We start from the raw sequence: 12465 nt of genomic DNA, 5'->3' as shown, positions 1-12465 counted from the left end.
AATAAATAAATAATTTATATATATATATATATATATATATACATATATATATATATGGATAAAAAAAGCAGAGAGAGGAATGGAAAAACCAGGAGAGAGAAGAAAAACACTGTAAATATGGGTATTAAGTTAACACTTGGGGATCAATTGAGTATGGGGAAGAAGAGGAAGCCTGGTATAACTAGGAGGTTTTAAGACTGGGTTCTGGAGAGATTTCTTGTTCTGTAAGCAGTTATATACAGTTCCCTATCTCTGATGCAACAAACGGTTTTGAATCGCCCATGCTAGCCTTGCAGGCAACACAAATAACTGAATGCCAGATAGTGGCAGAAAGCAACCCAATTTACTCTCCCAACATACAAACATACAACAGTCTTCAGCCATGAAAGCTCCTTGGCTTTTTCTACCCAAACATGAAATTCTCTGCTCAGGTCAGTGCAGTGCATCAGTCCCCAAATTTAGGCTCCAAAGTTTAGAGAGAGAGAGTATTTGCAGAGTTCCACATTCTGAGTTTGCATTTTTGGGGGGAAACATGCTTGTGACACTGTGTCTTACAGAGAAGAATTCATCCAACTTGACATTATTTCTAATTATTAACCATACACATTCTAAAAGAGTGCTTCACAAAGTGTGGTCCCAGACCAGTGCATCAGCATCACCTGGGAACCTGTTATCAATGCAAGTTCCCAGGCCCCATCACAGATCTTCTAAAGCAGAAACCCAACAATTTGTATTTTAACAACGTCTTCAGCTCACTTGACGTGCATCTATTATCCAGGGAGATTGGTAGCAGAACATCTCTGGCTTGACAAAATTGACTCTCCCAATCCTCCTTTGATACACAGTTGGTTACTGGATTAGGGGTGGAAATTTTCTTAGGGGCCAAAGAGCTTCCTGAGAGAACAGGGATAAAAACTTGAAAACCTTCCCTTTGCAACTCAATGCTAGTAGAATGTATTTGGTGGTTGGAATGATGTTGGCTGAGGTTAAGCTTCCAGCGGGGAAGTCCATGTGAGGAAATGGAAAGTCAGGCTCCAAGCCAATTTTCCATGATAGAAAGGCTGATTCTGCCTGGCATGTACCTATTACTGGAATCCCCACCCACCCTCACCATGCTGGCTTGATGATTGTGCTTCTGGGCACTTGCTAAGCATTTGAATTTCAACAAACAGTTCCTACCATGGGAGCCCAAGCATGCACCCAGTTGTCCAAGTGTGACGGTCAAAGAGTAAGACCTTGAAGAGTCACTGCGTCTTTACCAATGAGGTCAGACTAGTGTTCTGCAGTGGCGCAGTGTAGCCAGAAAACAGACTCTGTGCTTAGGACATTTGAAAGCTGAACTGACTGCCTTGCACTGAGAAGACTGCTGAGATTCTTGGAGGACTGATGGGGAGAAGATTGGCTCCGTAAGAGTTCTTCGTCTTGCTCTCGATGGACTACACTGGGTCTTAACACCTTCAGGTTTGTCATTCAGCCCTGTTCTACTCTGTATCCAGGGGGAGCTGTGTTCAGTCAGTGGAGGAGTTTGTGGGAGCCTGGAGGGCAAGGGGAAGGGAGAAGTGGGTGTTACTCTCTCACCCTTTCTGCCTAGGTCAGCAAGTCTGCCACCCCTGCTTCTGCCCTTCAGACCCATCATGGTCCCATCTCCAGCCACCTCGCCTGGCCCCTAGGTTCTGGTGACACATTCTCCTCCCTTTGATTTTCCAGCCTGGGGGCACTGATGGCTTCTTGATACTACTCATCTCTAGCCCCATTTTGGACTCTTGGCCTTTTTCATTACTGATGTAATAAATTCCCTGCATTAAGTTCCCTTTGTTGTAAATACCTAGAATGCTGTCTTTTTTTCTGATCAGAACTTGATGATACAACTGATTTGGCAATTGTCACAAAAGAGTAAATTGGATCTTTCAACTGAGATATACAGATAAAATAGATCTCAGATACCAAAGGGAAGTTGGGAGTCAGATGCCACAGTCCTGAGAATTTACAAAAGAGCAGGAGACTAAGAAGTGTCGTAAACCCCTCACAGACATTGACTGATCTCTGTGGGGTGCACACCCCAGATTCCCATACCCTCTGGCTTCTGGTTGGGTTTGACCACTAGAAGACACTGGTTGGAGATGGGGGTGTAATAGGAAGAAAGAAAGGGTGCTTAGACAAGTTTCCTGAAGCATAATCATGGTCCAGCATGGTGGGGTCAGGTGAGGGCTCCAGTCTTGGACCCACACCAGCCAGAATCAGCTGACTGTCACTCCTACTCCTCTCTTCCACTCTGAGATTTTAGCAGTAGCTGCTTTCCTCACCTATGGCTACTCTTCTTGGCAGGCAGTCCCTCTCCAATGATTATAACTCTCCCCAGGTTCCCTGTAACACTCATACCTAGGAGTGTTAATAGTTTCCCCCTGTTGCTATTTGCGGGATGCTTCCCATTACATTCCTTGTTGGTTCCATAAACCCTGCCCAGACCTTTGGAAGATGACCCCTCTTCCAACGCTCTTTAATTACCCTCAGAGTGTGCCATCTGTTTTCTGCCAACAGGGTGATTTATACAGGGCATACAAGGATCAGGAGTTAGAGATTAAAGAGAGGGTTGTGAAGAGGATTTCCTTTAAGAGAGCGGAATTGGGAATTCAGGAGGAAGGGCCTCATGGGTGCCCAGGGAAGATAATGACTTAGGTCATTAGAAGTTCTGAGCACAGGGGACAGAAGCAGGGGTCCTTTTTGAGTGTGGGCTTCACTGTATAGGGTGTTCTGATGAGGCGATTTCATTGAGGAAACTTCGGATGTCATGAGCTAGCCAAATTTATTAGAGGAGATTCTTCAAATCTCTTCTGAATGCCAAAGCCACACTTCCGTTTTATAAAGACTGAGTGGAAAAAGAAGAGTGGGAGAAATGTCTCTGCATTCAGAATTCTACCTGACACTTCATTTTGTTATTGTATTTACCACTGCTCTCGCGTGTGACCATTGCCACCTGCCTAAGATCCTCTCTATTTTATCTTCTTTAGAAAATAAACCTCCAATCATCACCCAGGGTGGAGACGGGTAAATTCAAGGAGGGAATATGGGGATTTCAAATACTTCTTATACAGACCGTTAAGGAATCCTCTGGGCTGACACACCACTCTCCCTAAACTTCCAGAGATATCCATTTTTATGAATTCCTTCTGAGGGATTGGCGGTATATAATTTGCTTGCATTGCCACAACAAAGACCACAGACAGGGAGGCTTAAATGACAGAAATGTATTTGCTCACATTTCAGGAGGCTAAGAGGCAAAGATCAAAGTGTCAGCAAGGTTGGTTCCTTCTGAAACCTCTCTCCTTGACTTATAGACAGCATCTTCTCCCTGTGTCTTCACATGGTCATCCCTCAGGGCAGGTGTGTGCCCTAATCTCTTCTTATAAGGACACCAATCATATTGGATTAAGGCCCACCTTAATGAAATTATTTTAACTTAATCATCCCTTTAGAGGCTCTATCTCCAAATACAGTCTCATTCTGAGGTCATTAGGGCTTCAAAGTATGGACATGAGGGCTTCAACGTATGATTTTGTGGGGGAACATAAGCCAACTCATAACAAGCAGGATAAAATTGAATTACTTTGGCCTCCCCCTGTGCTAGCTTATATTTAGCTTTTTGGATTTGCTAACTCCACTCAATTGCAGCTGCTTTCTACCTTGCAAAATGTAGTCGTCATTAACTTTTCTCTCAAAGTCTTTCTCCTGAGAGATTTATGCTTTTCTTTATATGTCTCACTTGTTCCCATTTGGTGTGGTTTTGGAAATCAGAAAGAGTAAATGGTTGTATTTCACCCATCATCTCTCATCAGATGTCTCTAGCCCGCTTTATATCTGTTAACATAGCAACATAAGAATTTTCTAAATCACTGGGAAGTCTTCCTAAAGCTTATTTTTATGGCCACATAATGAATCTTCCAACTGGAGGGTATCATGTTCTATTTATCTATTTGATCTATGGCTGTGTTTCCAAGTTTTTGATAGAACTAACACTACAGTAAACAACTGAGTCAAGAGTATTAACTCTTTTAAGTCTTTCTTGATACAAACCTCAATTTGTCAATTCTAAGATACCATCCATTGTAAGATACAGTGAAAGAGGTGAACGACTTTACTTCTGGAGAGGAGGAAAGGGGAGTTGGTTAAAGTCAAGAGAGTGGTTTTTATGTCTCTCAAAACATTTTGACTCGTGTATCTATGAAATCTGATAAAAATAACAACTGAAGGGAAAAATCAAGCCAGAAAATTATGTCTACAGGGGTGCCTGGGTGGCTTAGTCCGTTAAGCATCAGACTCTTGATTTTGGCTCAGGTCATAATCTAGGGTTGTGGGATCAAGCCCCACATCTGGCTCCATGCTCAGAGGGGACTCTGCTTGGGATTCTCTCTCTCTCTCTCTTCCTCTGCCCCTCTCCACCCTGTGCACTCTCTCTCTCTAAAATAAAAATTTAAAAATAAAATATAAATAAAACAAAATTGATTTATTAATCAATCAAAAAGAAAAAAGAAAATTATGTCTACAGTGTGACCTCATCATTTAAAACAAAAAAAATTCATAGAAAAATTATTAAGGATCCACAGGGTAAGTTTAAGAGTGAGTTTTGTTTTGGGCACCTGGGTGGCTCAGTTGGTTAAACAACTGCCTTCGGCTCAGGTCATAATCCTGGAGTCCCAGGATAGAGTCCCACATTGGGCTCCCTGCTCAGTGGGGAGCCTGCTTCTCCCTCTGACCCTCCCCCCTCTCATGCTCTCTCTCTCTCATTCTTTCTCTCTCAAATAAATAAATAAAATCTTTAAAAAAAAAAAAGTGAGTTTTGTTTTGATTGTTATTTCTGGGTTTTCCAAAATTGAAGTGAATAGTTTCTAAAGAAGAAAAAGGTTTGCTTTTTACTCCTTTATTCTAAAAAGAAAAGTGAGCAGAAGGAAATGCACCAAACTGTAGTTCTTGCATGGTGAAACTGTAGATGTTATTTCTTTTTTGCACTTCTCTGAAGTTTCTAAATTACCTCTAACAGACATGTTTGGGGGCTTAAGCGCCTAAGAAAGAATACTCCGCTGGAGAAATAGAGAAATCTCTTTGCCTCAAGGAGAGACAACCTGAAGGGACATCCCAGCTCCCTTTGGGATCAACTGAGTGAGGCCTTTGCTGAGACTGCATAACAGCCTCATTTCTCCTTTGCCCAAAGCTGATTTTTTTGTCCCCCTCCCAAAGTACTGACCCCAAGAGCACCCCAATAAACTTCCTACTCTCAAATCTCCTTCTCAGAGTCTATGCCCTAGGGAACCTGACCTACAACACCATGTGCTTTGGCTGGTTCAAAGGACATCATCTACCAACTTGTTGTAAGTCATGAAAGTATTTCTAAGGGCACTGTTTTTGAAATAGAAAACTCATTTTGGCTTGCAATTTTGAGGAATATGTTAATAAGCAGGTTACAAAACAGTTCACATGCTATGATTGCAATTAAGAAGATATATATAAATACATACATTTCATAATAACTAATACTTGAGGACATAGTTAATGGATTAACGCTTTTTAAAAAATTTTTTATTTTAATTCCAGTATAGTTAACATACAGTGTTATATTAGATTCAGGTGTACGATATAGGGATTCAACACTTCCATACATCACCCAGTGCTCATCATGACAAGTGCACTTCTTAATCCCCATCCCCTATTTCACTCATCCCCCCACCCACCTCCCCTCTGGTAACCATCAGTTTGTTCTCTATAGTTAAGAGTCTGTTTCTTGGTTTTCCTCTTTTATCCCTCAATGATTGTTTATTTTGTTTCTTAAATTCCACATATGAGTGAAATCCTATGGTATTTGTTTTTCTCTAACTGGTACCATATTGTTTTGATTACTACAGCTTTGCAATATAACTTGAAGTCTAAAATTGTAATACCTCCTGCTTTGCTTTTCTTTTTCAAAATGCTTTGGCTATTCAAAGTCTTTTATGGTTCCATATAAATTTTAGGATTTTTTTGTTCTAGTTCTGTGAAAAATGCTGTTGATATTTTGATAGGGATTGCATTAAAAGTGTAGATTGCTTTGGGTGGTATAGACATTTTAACAATATTTTTTCTTCCAATCCATGAGCATGGAATGTCTTTACATTTCTTTGTATCACAATAGACTAATACTTTTTGAGTACCTACTTTTAGCCAGGCATTAATTTGGCATTATACCAAAAATATTAAAATTATCTCTGGATGATGGAATTAGAAGTGGTTTTTATTGTCTTCTTCCTCCTTCTAGAATATTCCCCAAATTTTGTTTTGTAATTACATACAATGTTATAAAAATTACTTTATAAATCAACCTTTTACAAATAAATTTTTATGATAGCAAGTATTTCAATAAACATTTGCTATAATCTTTATATTACATGTAACCCCAAATTCTCCTCTCCACCCTCCAAAAAGCCCAAGACCTGCAAAAATAAGATGTGTCAACCCAACAGAGTTGAAGAGCAAGTTTTGAATATCAAGATTTGGGATACGGAAGGTTGTCATTAATTCTCTAGTCCAGAAATAAATAACCTGAGTGTTTTCTGAATCATTTGCGTTTTGAAGCCGAAAGGAAAAGGGAACTCTTAGGTATTTCGCGTTGACCTCAGATGGATTATATAACAAAAGGACCATAAAGTTTTCCCAGCATGGAGTCTTTGACAAAGACACCATAGACATCAAGGAAGGCAGAGTCTGCACTTGAGAGTTTAGGACCAAAACCTAGATGCTCTGATATTTTTTTATCAGTCCAATCTGGAATCTGTCATCCAAAGATTATATCCATTAATTTTTCTTTGTTACATATCTATTTAGAATATATTCTTAACTGACTACAATTGGTCTTCAATTCAGAGAGAAAATTAAATACATTGCCACTCTAAAGCTAAAAAGACAGAACATAGGCAGAATATTTGAGAATATTATTCCTTCTTCCAAAATATATTTGTTTTGCTTTTTTCCCCCTTGGCTCAAATAAATATATTTTATTGCATCTCTCTGGCAAAAACTTTTTACTGAATTCAAACAAGGGTACCTGAAGGTTAATTGAAATGTGGACTTTTTTGTGTAATCTTTTCCCATTGTTAATGAATTTCTGCCATGCCAAGATAAAGGGTGAGATGTAAAGGTAAGTTGACATCTTCCAAATTGTAAGTCTGGCCATTATGGTGATTCCACGCCAAGTCACATCCAGGGTGGTACTGTCTGATCTAATTGAACATGGTGTAACTAAGTGAGAAGCCAGGAGAGTTGATCCCTCTAAGCAGTGTTCCAGACTTTCTCTGGGCTGGAACAAACAAAAGTACAGCAAGGACTTCCGAGAATTAGTCATGTTCATCATTTTCAAGGAAATCACAGAGTATTCATTAAAGAATGGCTTACGTTAGGCTGCCCTCATTAGGAAGGATGGAAGTCATTGCTATGAATCACTGGAAGCTAGTTGGGTATCAGATGGCATATGGTGGGGGGCGGGGAGGCACTGAGTACTTTGGTCCCTCTGATTGTGAACACAAGGAGTGGTCATCTTCCTTGAATCTAAAGGGACAACTATATGGTTCCCTCCTTTGCAGGGTCTGCTAGATCCCCAGTCTGCTTTACAAGCTATTGCTAGACTGATCTCACCAAAAAAGCATTCCTTTCTGCACATGTTTGCTGGTGGCCATTTATTGACTCGATGATTTAACGATCATAGAATTTTAGAGCAAGAATGATCTTAGCAATCACCTTGTCCAGCTCTCTCACTTATATACATGAGAAAATTGAAGCCCAAAGAAGTGAAGTGATTTGCCCAAGGCCACACAGCAAGTTATTTCCATGCTAACTCAATCCTCAAGGCAATCTCCCATTATCTGCTTCCACGCTGAGATGCCCAAACCATCAGACACATTCTCCTTAAGGGTTGAAAATATTCCTACTGCTGAAGAGATAGTATGTGGAAAAGTGAGGGAAGCCAGAGACCCAGATGAGTCCTGAAGGCTCCACTGGCAGGGCTAGGAACCAGTTATAGAGAATTGGCCTTTTCCAAGGAGGACTAACTTGGCTGATGTCCGAATAGAATGTGTTTCCAGTGAACAGCTAGTGATGCAATGACTGCCTGAGTAGCAGGGAGGAAAGTTGCCCTGCTCTTCTTCCCTTCAAGCTTTGAAGAAGGCCCTAAGTCCTTATCCACTTGAGGATGGGCAACTCATCTTGAGATGTGAATAATTTAGGGACTAGACTGCCCTGGTCTCCAACATTTCAAGGGCTAGTGAGGCTTCAAGGGAGATGCAGCAGTGCAATGAGTTGAAGCAACCAGAGAGGAAAAGAAAGCAAGGGTCTGCCTGCCCCCCTTCCCCAGGAGCCCAAGATAAGTTAGTTCAGTCACCCATTGATCACCCACAATTACTTATAGAGTCAGGCTGTATCCCAAAGACAGAAATCAATGGTGACCATGCCAATGTAGTGCTCTGTGGTCAGTGCTCCCCTGAGTACCTTCACTTCATTAACTCCTGTGATCCTCACAATGACTCCATGGCATGCGCTATGATTCGCACTATTTCACAGTCAAAGATACTGAGCCATGGAGACATCATATTCCACAGCCAGTAGGAGGGGTGGCTGGACTTTAGAATCAGATCATCAAAGTCATGAGCCGACATTTTTAGCTCCTTTCCCTTCACATAGTGAAGGGTGCAGACATGGGAATAAGTAATTTCCATTTACTCCTTCACCCATGCAGACATTCAGTGAGCATTTAGGCTCCAAGGATACAAAATCCAGAGAGGCCTGGACCCCAGAGTCAGAGAGACAGGGGATCAGGTCTCCTTTCTTGGTTCCCTACAGGTCTCCATTTACAGCACTGTGTTTGTTTGCCTTACTGCTTAACTAGACCCACAGCGACTTGATGCCAAGAATGTGTCTCATGCCCCTCTGTATCCACAGCCTCCAAGGACCATGCCTGGCATGCAGGAAATGCTCAGCAAATATTTGTTGGATAGAATGTAAACAGAGCTTGGAAAAGGCCCAGGTGTAGGAAAACGATTCCCTGATTCGTTAAGCTACTGTCTTGTCTTATCCAAGGAAGAAGAATCTATGATATAGTCCATGTAAAGACAACTGGGCTGACAATATCCACTTGTGGAGGTGTCCCTGAATGTCCATATTGGAGTTCTGGGTTCCGCAGTTAGCTCCCTTGATTCTGGTATCTATCACAAACTTGGACCTTACCAAATCAAATGCTATCAAATAGTAGCATCAATATCTAGGATCATGATAGAACTGGGTGAAGAAATGAATTTTGGAGTCAGGCAGACTTGAGTTTGAATACCAGCTTTGCTCCTAATTGTTTTTTCTAGAAGCCATTTAATTTCTTATACCTTCAGTTTCCTCATCTGTAAAATGGGAACAGTAGTCTACGTAGTTGGATCATTGTGAGGGTTAAGTGGTATGATAGTTAATTTTATGTGTCAACCTGGTTGGGCCACTGTACCCAGATATTTGGTCAAATATTACTCTGGATGTTTCTGAGAGTATGTTTTTTGTAGATGAAATTAGCATTTAAATCAGCGGACTTTGGTTAAAGAAGATTGTCCTCAGTGTGGGTGGGCCTCATTCAATCAGTTGAAGGCCTGAATAAAACAAAGACTGATCTCCCCTGAACAAGAAGGAATTCTGCCAGCAGACAACCTTCAATCTTGAACTGCACCATTACCGCTCCTGGGTCTCTAGCCTGCTAAACCATTGTGCAGACTTTAAACTTACCAGCCTCCACAATTGCATAAGCCAATTACTTAAAATAAACATCTCTCTGGGAGCGCTCTGTTGGCTCAGTTGGTAGAGCATGCAACTTTTGATCCCAGGTTCGTGAGTTTGTGCCCTGCGTTGGGTGTAGAGCCTACTTTAAGAAAAAAAAAATTTAAAACTCTGTGTGTGTGTGTGTGTGTGTGTGTATGTACACACACACATTATATTGATTCTGTTTCTTTGGAGAATCCCAACTAATACAAATGGCATGATTCATGAAAAGTCCCTGACATACAGCATGTTCTCAATGGATATTAGTTTTGTTTCCCTTTCCCAGAGACCTTCAGCCTCTTCATTCCACAGGTAAGCAGATGGCTGTCCAAAGAGGTACCAAGACTCGTCCACTCTCCCAATGTAACCTTGAAGAGTTTGAGAGATGAATGAGATAATCAGCTTTGAGCATCACAATTTAAGACACAAAACATCTGCTCCATGCCTGAAGGGATCATTCATTTTCAACAAAGTATCCTTGAAAGGACTTCAGAGTTCATCTGATCCAAAAATTACAAGGTGTTGGCCTAAGGACCACATACCTGTCTAGTTGGTTTTGTTTTTTGGGTTTTTTGTTTTGTTTTGTTTGATTATTTTTTTTACTCATGCAAGCTTTTTATTATTTTTTTTTTAATTTAAGATTTGAAAGGTGTCACATAAAAGTCTGGATTCCTGGCTTCTCTTGGTGAGTGGGGGAGATCTGGTGACCTCAGGTGTGTATACCTGTAGCTGGGAGGTCACCGACACCATACATAGGACACAGGTCCTTGGGTCATTTTACTCACTTGTGTCAATCCCTGTAGACATTTGAGTCTGTGACTCCTTGTGTCCTCCAGCTCCTTCAATTCAGAAGAGAGGAAGCATAGACTCAGGGAAGTCTAATGTACTTGCACAAGGTCATGTGCCAGATTGGCAAAGCCAGGTCTAAAACCCCACATTTTTGCCTCTCAGGCCCCTAAAAATATGCTGCATTCCAACTGAGCACAAATGCTTTTACTGACAAATTAGGAGATTCCTAAGGGTCTTTTGTTACCCTGTAAGGCTTATTATTTTAGCAGTAAGATCAAGCTTAGTGTCACAAATGAACGCAGTGTTTTAAGATGGGGCTAAAACACGAATGGTCTTATTTGTCCCTGTGATTATAAGCACAGTTCTGGGGTCAGACCAAACTTGGCTTTGCCGTTACCTTGGGCAAGTTTCTCACGTTTCTAATAAGAGTTATACGTATTACACAGTGTCAGTGGTGAGGATTAAATGAAATATTTCATGTAAAGTGCTCCGTAAGGTGTCTGGAATATACTAAGCATTCCACAAATGTTGAATTAAGACCTCAGAGGAATTAAAATAAATATGGCAAAATTAGCAATGTAGCTAAATGATTTTGCATCTGCAAATATGTAGGAGTTCCCAGTGACCCCCCCACAAATTCAAATCCAACACCCCGGTGTTTTCCTCAGCTTCTCCCCTCTTACACATGTGTTCATGGGCTCATTTGGTCTAACCTGCAAAACATGAAGTAGGTCCATACAAACCTACTGATTAAAGTTCAAGATTTATTTGTGGCTATTTTTGCCCTCAGAATATACTTCACTAATAATAATATACAGTCAAGGCGTTATGTTTGTTCAAAAAAGAAAAGTCTTGAATTAATTCCCATTGTCTGGGTGGTTGAGTTTCAAGGTAATATACAGTTGGGTTAATTTGGGGCTGTTCGTATCGATTTTAGGATCTGCTGTATTTCATCCTTTATGGTTTCATTTTGGTTTTTAGTGTGTTATACTTAAGTTTCAATCAATAAGTTGAACTATGTTATTGTACGGCTCTGTGTTATTGGAATTAGAGCAATGAAAAGGACAGATGCCTTCTAAAAGCTTAGCCAGGGCAGAGCAGCAGACATGTAAAGAGACCATTATTATAAGCAGGGTCTAGGATGTGTGCACGGAGAGCTGAGGCAGGTCTTAGGACCGTGAGCCAAAGACAGTGGGGCTTAAGAAAGCTTGCCGAATGAATGAATGGATGAATGAATGAATGAATGAATTTGTGATTCTATTTGTCCCGTCGAGACTGTGAATTCTTTAAGGTAAAGACTGGACCTAATTCATCTCTGTATCCCAGGTTTGGCCAGAGCTGGGCCCCATCTGTGTTCTTAGAGTGGAAAGCAGGTATCCAAGGGTCCCACGTGCAGCACTAGGCCCAAATTAATTCCAAGAGTGGCGAATTTTTCAGTTGCTGGAGTACCTGTCCTTTTCTTGCTCTTTTCCAAACTCATCACCAGCAGCCACTCCCCTCTGTTCTGCCCTTTCCTCCCATCTATGAAGAAACAGCGTCCCTACGTCCTCCCAGGGGCCCACCCTCCCTCAGGACAAGGTCTGCCTAACCCCCTCTGGCCTCTTTGACTCCTTCCTATGCAGAATCTGCCTCAGGCACGGAATAACCGGTGAATGAGGGCAAAGCCCAATGACCTTGCACCGAAGACTCCCTGGCCCATCTACTCTTCAAGGTCTGAGATAATCATTCTCCTCTTCAGTTCCAAACGTATCCCCACTGCTTTTTATTGTACTTCTCATGAATTGCAGCTCACTAATTGCAGTTTACGTATAAGGAAAACTTACTGGGCACTAAGGACTTTGTTTCATGTCTAACTTTCACAGCCCTTTG

Source organism: Halichoerus grypus, chromosome 3 (genome assembly GCF_964656455.1).
Source record: "Halichoerus grypus chromosome 3, mHalGry1.hap1.1, whole genome shotgun sequence".
NCBI lineage: Eukaryota > Metazoa > Chordata > Mammalia > Carnivora > Phocidae > Halichoerus > Halichoerus grypus.
The sequence above is the reverse complement of the archived record's forward strand: the minus strand, read 5'-3'. Positions refer to the sequence as shown.